At 34.2% G+C, this 10,722-nt stretch overlaps 1 pseudogene; it reads right to left on the bottom strand.

Moving 5' to 3' along the window:
* Nucleotides 1-2,249: 2,249 nt before the first annotated feature.
* On the bottom strand, nt 2,250-6,090 carry LOC120198588 (annotated as a pseudogene).
* Nucleotides 6,091-10,722: the final 4,632 nt, after the last annotated feature.

Here is a 10,722-nt window from a genome sequence, read left to right as displayed (position 1 = left end):
ATAAAAATCTTCCTTGGAAGTAAAAAAAAATCTTTCATGAATAAAAATCAAAGAGTAGTTCATATCTAAGTTTTTAAATTTTAGTTTTTTTAATTCAACAAAAATTAGAATAATACACACTGAATAACATTTTTATTTATTTATTAAACGAAATTTTAATTAAATATGAAATTATTTAAATCATGCAAAATTCAAAAAATTCCAACTTATCCGTTCCCAAAAAAAAGGCCCACAATAACATATGATCATCGGTATTCGTCCGTATAAAATAGTGTCCGAGGAAGTTGTTTTATTTTGAAATATTTAAGAAAAGACGAATTAATATATGATTAAAAAGTGATGTAATCGAAAATTTAATAAGATTATTTATAAAAGTAAATTAATATACGGTTAAAAAATAAGATGACCAAAATTTTAATATTTAATCATCAATGAAATACATTTTTTTGGTAGGATTAATTGTGTAATGCATTGAAAAGTGTTGATTTTTTTTATTAATTGATGTTTTTAATATACATTTGTGTTTATAAAATAATATGTTGACCAACTGTAAAAGAAAAATCAGTCAGCACAGTTAGCAAGAGAGTTGGCCTTTTTTATGTTAATTTTTGTTGTCACGTCTTTCACTGTTTGGTTCCCGAGAAAATCCTTTCAGAAAAAATGAATAAATTAATGACATTTTCCTAAAAGCAGTATTTAGGCTGATCTTCATGTCCCTCTTGGAAATATTAATGATTTAAACTAAATTTAATATTTAATTGTTGTATACTTTTATGTGAATCTTTCGCTACGTGAAATTTTGGATCGTGTATTTCGCAAAATGCTGGGATTATTCATATTAAGATTTTAAAGGTTGAATTTAGGGATTGGGAAATGGGTTGCGGAAAATATAATTTTATTTTAATTTGGTAATCCATATCACATGTGGGAAAATAAATAGCTATATAATTTTCTCTGTGTGTATCCCCCTGCTATTGTCTAGAAAATAAATAGCTTTACAATTTCTTCTGCATGTGGTTGAACTAGTCCTCTTAGAAAAGGACAAAAGCAACCAACCACGCTATAAGAGTGTCATATATTAATTTAATAGTAAATTACAGCTCAAAAGATTGAATTAAGAATTACAGATTTAATTACTTTGATTTTTTTTTTATTTTTTACCGTGTTAACCATATATTTTATGTTAAGACATCATAATCTTATCTAATAATGATATTTTTTTCTAATAATACGTGTTGATTGTAAGTATTATATGTTTAGAAATTTTTTAATTTATTAATAAATGTATATATTTTACAAACATAATTATTCGTATTTATTGAATAATCTGAATGAAAAAGAGTACTATTTTTCCTAGAGAATTTAGATAACAATACTTGCAAATCATCTCTCAAACGATATTTTATTTTATTGTTTGCCAAAATTTTAATGAATATTTATTAGTTAAGTCAATGATATTAATAGATTAATATTCGAACCTAAAATCTTAAAGAATAACAATAAATTAAACCATTAAAATCGCTTGATTAATGCCAGATTTAGAATTTATTTTGTATGCATCTTTTAAAGAATATAATGTAAGAGAATTGAAATTCGAATACTTTAAAAGTAAATGGAAATTTGTGCATGTCAAATCTGTAGAATAATCTACCGAATTGAAGAAAATGGGGAGAATGTAAGCCTAAAATTTTCTTTTTCGGGTTGAAGAAAAGAGACGGATCATATGCAAAAATGGCCCCACCAATTGGTAGAGTCCGAGCAATCAGACAGTAGAAGGTCCCCAAAAGTGAACCACGCCAATCATCTTCCATGTTTGTGAACTATCTATCCCTGTATTTTTATTAATTAAACATTAATACAAGGTAATATAAATTCGAAAGAATTATAGTTATTTGATAACAAAGGGTCATATATACCTTTGCAGAGGTGATACTCGAATAGGGACATGAGATAACAATACTTTAAATCGCACAATAGAAAATTAAAATTTTTGGGTTAGATTCTTCAAAGAAATAGTGGGGAGGAGTCGATGCAGTAAGTAAGACAGAAGAAACAGCAGTCCATGTTGCTCATTGCTTTATCTCCTTTCCATGGCTTTAACTCATTAAAACCCTCTTTTTCCACAAACCCCACTGCATATAATGTCTATACAGAAGAATAATAAAAGCAATGGAGGTGACCCCATTTTTATATACTTCAATGCGCATCCATGATAGGCAAAAAGAAAAAAGACGAGTTTGACCCATATATGCTTCAAAAATAAACTATTCCATACTTTCTAGTTTTTCTATAGGCTGTACACTTTCTCTTATTCCAAACTCATTCTCTATACCTAATTCTTCCAATTCACAAAAATTTCACCCCAAGGAAATTATTAGAAAATGGAATAACACCCACAATCCAAATTTCCCTCTCCCTATATATGTATTAGAGCATGCAGTTTCCTCCAACACTTGCTGCTCCCACAAATTTACAGTCATTGGCCAGCTCAAGTGTCCGACCGAGTATTTTTGCTCATGGGTGGTAAGAGGATACGCATAAATCCTCGCCATGGGAATCAAACATGTTGCGATTTTCGTGATGTTATCGGTCTTCGATGAAAATCCTTCCTATAAAATCCCGAAACCTCTTTGAGTAGTGTTTTGGACCAACAGCTGATATAGACATAGGATCAGCTTGCAGGGATTTGTATGCATGCTCCAATTCTTGCTGATGTCGTAATCTTGTAAGATATCGATGATGCCAAAGTATAAGACTACTTCATAAACTTCGCCACTATACGAAAAGTGACCGACTCCACCTCGAGTGTAGTGATCAAAGTCGCTTCTTCTCGCCATCCGCTCTGCTCTTGCTGGCATGTTCGCTCCTAACCGAATCAATGGCTTCCTAGTAAAACAAAATTATATATAAGATTTTAAGGATCAGTAAATAAAATGCTAGATTGAAATTGTGACAAGGAAAACAGACTTATAAGAAGTTTACAAGTTCTTATTGCACTCTACTTTCATGAATCATAAAGGATCATAAAGGACAATAGCTACCAGTAGCTACATGCCCCACAAGAAAATTGTTGTCTTCTTGATTATACACACAAGATCAATTATACTATAAAAACTCAACCTTCAATTATTCCATGGGATATGGTCAAATTATATCAAAATTTGCAAAATCCAATATAACTTTAGGGACGAAACCCGGCATAAACTTTAAACCCGTAAGCGACGGACATACAAGCAACTGTTGGCCAATAACCTTGCCCAATTCCACATCTATAATAAGCAACTAACTTGAACCACAAAAAATAATTAAAGGAGACAGCAAAACATACTGGCCAGCTAAAATCCGATCCATGTCTTGTAGCTCTGCTTCAAGGAATCTACAGCCACGCATAAACTTTTCATTTTGATATGAATCCTCTTTGCCTGCATAGAGCGTGCATAATCAAATTAATATTTTTATTGCAACAGAAACACTCCAATCAAATTTCATATGAAAAAATATGAGTGTGCATTATTAACTTACCAGTGCGCACGAGAAAAGGTGATAACCCCATTTTATCACCTCTATTATCATCACGAAAGTGTAGTCCAACCAAAAGACTGTAATCCATAATTCTCTCAGCTTCCAAGAACTCACAATCTCGATCAATTTGCCTGCGACCATTTGGTTGTAGAAGTTAATGATAAAAATGAGAAGTTATGAAGTGACATAACAGGAGAAGGAGCCGCAGGAAGGGGAGGAGTAAAATAGCTTACTTCATAAGCTCCTCGAATCGATTTCTTTGGAGGCGGAACACAAAATTGAGATCCAGGTCTTTTAAGGTTGTGGTTTCGTCAATTTCGTCCTCAGGCTTATCAGTTGAGCGACCATGGGAAGAGCCCTTAAGGTCAAATCGTCTATGGATTCGATATTCCGAGCAGAACAAGTTGCCCATTACAATGAACCGGGTCTGGTAATTTTTAACCATATTAGTTATTGCGCAAGTGAGGATAGTTCACCAATGAACAAAGCATAAAACGAGTAATTCAGTTTATTTTCATTATATTTCAAACACATACCTTCTGGCCACCGATAGGTTTGACACAATGCACGCCATAGAACTTTGTCACAAGGGAATTTTCATACCGATTAACATGTTGGTAATAACTTGGAAGCATCCTTATAAGAACCTGACAAGGTTAACCAAACTTTCAACTCAGTCTTAATCATTCTATACATCAAAGGTTTAGCAAGTGAATCGAGAGACAAACAATCTTCAAAATTCCCATTCGAAAATGGATGCATCAAGACACATTGCAACTTTTACATTAAGTCAAATGGGTAGGCAACTAACCTTGACTTCTGATTTCTTTACAGTCTTTATCATAAATCTGTCATCTTGAGTAAGGTAAAAGAAGCTGCCGCTCTTCCCCGGAGAAGAAAGCTCCCTCAGGGCATCATTGCCGCAAATAGCTAGCATGTAATCGACGGGATCCACTTGGAATAGCTCTCTCAAATGTCTTTAAAACCAGAAAAGTAATCCAGTCAATAAAATAGCAATAAACAAATCAATGTAATACCTGTATGCAACCAAGCAGAAACTAAAACAGCATACCTAAACACCACGGGACAATAATCCTTCCATCGGAACTTGACGGATTGATGAGGTGGTGTAAGCTTTGATCCTTCTGTAGGAAACCTCGTCCAGAACTTCTCTTTGGGATCGAAGTCACTGGGTCTCAACTCACGCAATATTGAAGCATGTTTCCCCACAGAATACCTATAACAAAAATGAAAATCAAACTCCATATCCAAAAGAAAAAGACATATAATTCACCATAAAAAAACCTCGAATAGAAATTTCACCTGATACCAAATTGCAAATTGAGCATTAAATCGTAGTTCTTATGGCCTTTGGAAATAGTTTGTCCAGGCTTCTTAATTTCCCCACTAAAACAACAAGGGTTTCTTCTAAATGGCCTAAACCCATCTCTGTAAATCATTGAAGCTTCCATGTTATCGATTATATCACAAGTAATATCCCCTGCTTCACCATCACTTTCCCATATGCAAATCCTTGGGAAATTCATGTTCCTTTCCCCGACGCTTCCCCTACCGTCCACCGACGATCTCTTCCTCGACATAAGCCCAAACTCTGTCCTCCCTTCAGAAAATGCTCTTTCCCTTCGTTTAACTGTTGGAATTTCTTCATGTTCTCTTCGTTCCATCCACCGATATAGCAACTCCCACCGGGCCAAGATAAAACCCGTTTCCTTTGGGGACTCCGTTTTCCCATTGTCCTTCGTACCGGTTTCCGTTTCCCCAAATCAGGGTTCCACGGCCGGAGATAACGCCGTTTTTCCATTCCCCGACGTATTCATTCCCGTTGCTCCAAACATAACGACCCTGCCCGTCTTGTAGGTTTTTCTTCCACGATCCTTCGTAGTAATCCCCATTGGTGTAACGTTTAAGGCCGTAGCCGTGTTTCCGATCGGAGCTCCACGACCCACGATACATGTCGCCGTCGGGTCCAATGAATGTCCCGAATCCTTCCATCCGACCATACTTGAAATCGCCTTCAAAAGTGGCTCCAGATGGCCAGGAGAACTTGCCTTTCCCGGAAGCTTTCCCGCGACGCCACTCGCCTTCGTACATGCACCCATCTTTCCAAAGGTACTTCCCCGATCCGTTAGGCGCGTTTCCGGAGAAAGTACCGATGTATAGATCACCGTTAGGTAGGAGCTTCTCAACCGTCGCACCGGAATCGGCGGTAACAAAGGGCGTAGAGGTTGTCGTGGGAGTGACGCGCCGAGTGGTTGCTTGAGATCGAGTTCGTGAGGAGTAGTCACAGTAACCAGCAAATGGACCTTGTCGTCGTCGTCGGATTTCTTCTTCTTAGTGTTTGAAATGACATGGGTCTGATCATTAAACAGCGCTTCGTGCATTTTCGAGCTTTCTTCCCTCTCTCGCTAGAAAAGGAAAAGTTTCTTTCTTTGGGTCGAACAGTATAATTCCTGTCTCTTGGTTTCGTTCCTGAGCTTCAGCTACTGCATTTCCGGCGAACAGGATTACAACTTTCTCTCCAGTTAAAAACTTTTCTCTTTAGTTTTCCGTTCTTCCGTCTTTTCGGAGAAAACTGGCGAGAATGAAAATCCTACAGACAGAGGAAGAAGAAAAATGGAAACCAGAGTGAAAGAGTGAGAGATTAAAAAAGAAGTTTTGGTGCATAACATAATTGATTTTTGAAATAATATATAGGTGCCTGAAACAAACCATCTTCCTTTAATTGAAACACTAAACATATTTACCTGCTGAGCTGCTTCTTTATTACTTTAACAGAGGACAACTTTATCCGAATATGCCTTTTGGTTTTGACCCAAATATCGGGATTCCAAAACAGAGTATCCTACTTATGTATATAAAAATCAGAAATAGGATATTTAAGAAATTATTTGAAATTTGATGTGAGGATTATAATATTTAGTATTAAGTCGCCGTGGGCTATTTAAAAAAAAAAGATTATGATAAAATTAATCATAATTATCGGTAAATTTTATTAACTTAAAAGATGAATGTGACTTTCGTGACAAAGGATAAAACTAACGGAAAATAAAAGTAGTGTAAGACCAAATCACAAAGATGACAAAATTGAAGGGAAATAAAAAGAACGCGGACTAACATTGAGATAATTGAGGAATGTCAATGAGTGGAGTTGGGTCGGATTTTTTATAACTCGATCCGATTTTAAAAAATATATATTTCATTCAAACTCGATCTGACCTGAAAAATATATTTTTTCATCTGATTCTGATTCAACTATAACTTTTAGAATATAATTCAAACTTAACCTCACTATTTTATACAATGACACAAACCCGATATTTTTTTTTAAAATCCGACCATATCAAATTGGATCGAATTGAAATTCGTTAATTTTGAATTAAATTGTCTTCCTAAAAATAACACGAGGATTGGAACGTAAGAAAACAAATATTTTAAATTTAAAATAAGCATGTGTTATGGTCCTCGATATATGTTGGTATGATCATAAGTTGAATAACAATAACATATGCGTATGCGTATTTTTTTTTGGGGAAGATGTATGGCATATTATCTTTAATCATTATTAAATGTATATTAAAAAATATCTTTAAATATTTAAAATAATAATATTTAAATAATAATATTTGATAATGAAAAAGAGTAAACATTATATTGTTTTAATATTAGTGGTTTTGAATGCTTGAATATAACTTTTCAAATATATATTTATTGAGCAATTAAAGATAAAACTCATGCATACACGTCAATATCATTGTTCGATTGATGTTTATGCTCGTGCTAACACGTGTTTATTAATTATTATAGGTAAAACATGTGTTTCTATTTTGTGACAAAATTTCTATGATTTTAACCTACATATGGATCCCTATTTTGCCATTCCTTCTCAATTTATTCCCTTTTATGTGTATTTTCATCAATTTCATCCTCTACCACCAAAATTATTGTCACCAGTGATGATTTTGAAAATTACCCACTATTGTGACTCAAATTATTTTAAAAAATGCATGAAAATTTTAAAATTCAAGAGAATAATTTTTTAAGCAATCACCATTTTAAACCGATTTTGACAAGTAGTATAAATTTTAATCCAAATTTGTAAGTAAATTATTGATACCCCTTTTCTCTTATTTGTTTTAAAATTACATCTTTGTTTTAGCCATGAATGTGCTTTCAAACCTCTTGAATGTGGCTGCTTTAAATGGGCTCTTTGGCTATCACCTTAAGTGTAAGAGGACCGGGCTTACTCACCTTTGCTTTGCGGATGATCTACTCATTTTCTGCAAAGGAACTATTGACTCTGTCATGGGGGTGCAGGCTGTTTTGGATCAATTCTATTCCATGTCAGGTTTGAAGTTAAATGCTAACAAGTGTGAGATATTTGTTTCAGGCATATCTGTTGAGCAGAGCAGCCTCAACAGGGAACTTACTGGCTTCAGCTTGGGCACCATCCCAGTTCGTTACCTGGGAGTTCCACTGGTTACAAGGAAATTGGTTGTGAAGGACTGCCAAGCCCTTATTGACAAGATTTGGACAAAATTAAGCTTATGGGCAAATAAGCACCTCAGTTTTGCTGGGAGATTGCAGCTCATTCGTTCTGTTCTGCTTAGCATCTCAAACTATTGGTGTAGGCAACTTATATTACCGCTTGCAACCATAAGGAAAGTGGAGCAATTATGTTCTCGTTTCTTTTGGAAGGGATCCGATGTGCCTGCTAAAGGTGCAAGAGTTAGTTGGAAGAAAATTTGTCTCATGAAATCCGATGAGGGATTGGGGCTGCAAGATGTGGGGTGTTGGAATAAGGCTTGCATTATGCAGCTAATTAAAAAGCTCTTGGCTAATGAGGGCTCCCTCTATGTGGCATGGATGCATTCTTATGTTATTAAGAACGCTGATTTTTGGCAGATGGCAATCCCTACAAATGCTAGCTGGAACTTCAAGCACTTGCTGGAAATCAGGCCTGAAGTTGCTCATCTCTTCTCGGGTCAGGTTTGCGAACTGAGCAAGGCAAGTCAGGGATAATTTGCATGTTGTTGCCCTTAAAATTCCCTGGCACCATCTGATCTGGTTCTCTGGGCGCATTCCCAAATTTAGCATTGTAGCATGGATGACAATGCTTAATAGATTGCCTACTCGGGTTAGGCTTGTTCAAATGGGCTTACCCATCGAAACCGACATGTGTTTACTGTGTGGTTTTGTGTCAGAAACTAGAGAACATTTATTTTTTGAATGCAACTTTGCTAAAGAGCTATGAGGATCCATCCTTGATCTTTGTGGCATTGAACGTGGAGTTAGCAGTTGGAACGATGAGCTGACCTGGGCTACTCGTTTGTTTAAAGGCAAGTCTCTCATTGTTCGGGTTCTAAAACTTGCTTGGACTGGTCACATATATGGTATTTGGATGGAAAGAAACAATAGATTATTTGGCAAAAGAAGTCGAGCCAAGGATGATGTGCTGGAAGACATCAAGAACACCATTCGTATCCGCCTGCAATATTTGACATTTAGCATAATAGAATCGACCAATGTTGTTCTGTGTGAAAAATGGGGTATTACTTAGAGGAGGTTGTTCTGTTGCTTTCTTTTCCCTTGTAACTTGGGTCTGTTATGTTTGTTGTCATGGCTTTGCTTAATTGTTCTGTTTATTACTTTTTTGGACTTTGTATTTTAGTAGTTTCCTGCTTCTTGGGTAATGAAATAAAATTATCCAAAAAAATATATATTTCATTAAATTTGTCCATATTTTTGCACCATCATTTTTTATCTGATTCTGTCCCGCCGCAACGCAACGGTGGATATGGCAGCAAACAATTGGTACGTCATTTCTCGAATATTTTTGTTTCCATCCTTGATTTTCACCTTAATTACAGAAGCTCACACAACATTACAGGGAAAAATATTTCAAATTGAGTTAAGCTAACAAATTATCAAATTAATAAAATAAATACAACATATAAAAAATAGAATAAATACAACATAATATGAGGAGTCCATATATATATATATAATTAGTAGCATGCAAAAGTATATAATTTATAAATTAAAAATAATATTAACTTCTACTAAATTTTTTTTTCTCTTTCCAAAGTCTAAATTAACCTACATGATAATAAATTCATATTGCACATTTTCCTTTAGACAACATACATATATTCTGTAGAAATAATTGCTTGAACTCAAGATTTCAAGAAAAAATAATATTATGTTTAACCGCTTAGACCAAGTCCAGCACATCTCTAGAGTAGAGAAAATCTCTAATTTGGAGATGAATTTCAACTCCAACCTATTTTTAGAGTAAAGTCTGTAATGTGGAGATGCTACAGTGATACTCTATATCTGGCGCAGCACTTTAGTTGCGCTACATAAAAATGGTTGTCCCTTATTCCCATATGTAATGGGGTAAGGGGGAGGTAAGATAGTAGGCTGCCCCTAACACCAGGTTGAGAGCAGCTTCCGTAGAAGACCTCCGAATTATGAAATGCCCTCTGTGGGACTCGATCTCACACCCTCAAGGTCAAGAACCTTGTGCGCTACATAATATATATATTTTTTTGTTATTTTTATGATTTTTGGTTTTTGTTATTTTTTACTTTCTTTTTGTTATTTATCAATGAAGACTAAAATTAAACTTACATATAAATGAGTTTTTTTTTCTTTCTATAAAATAGATGCAATTTTTTGAATGAATAGCTAAATTAATTTATCATTGGAGACTAATATTAATAAATAGCTAAAATTAATAAATATGCTAATATGCTTTTGTTCAATTTATATATTTATTATTGAGATAAAATTTAAATTTAAGAAATAAAAAGTTGATATAAATGTCAAATTTTTAAATAATTTGGAATGATTATAAGGTATTGTTTAGAATTCTCTTAGCCCTATGAACAATTAAAGTATAAACCCTACTAATATAGATGTTTGAACTCGGATCTTCTAGAAAAAATAACTTTCTGTTTTACCACTGAAGCCACTCAATAGATCCATATAAATATTTTTTTAAAAAATAAATTTCTATGTATCAAATTTAAAGAAATATTTATAATTTTTTTGATTAAAACAAATATTTATATTTTTATAAAAGCTGCAAATTTTTTTAAAAATAAAAAAATCCAAATTATAATGAAAGTTTACTACCATAACTGTAATACCCCAACCCGTACTCGACTCGAATACGAG

This window comes from Hibiscus syriacus, unplaced genomic scaffold (assembly GCF_006381635.1).
Source record: "Hibiscus syriacus cultivar Baekdansim isolate YM2019G1 unplaced genomic scaffold, ASM638163v2 tig00117056_pilon, whole genome shotgun sequence".
Taxonomy (NCBI): Eukaryota; Viridiplantae; Streptophyta; class Magnoliopsida; order Malvales; family Malvaceae; genus Hibiscus; species Hibiscus syriacus.
Note: the sequence above shows the minus strand (reverse complement) of the source record. Positions and strands in the feature narration are given on the sequence as shown.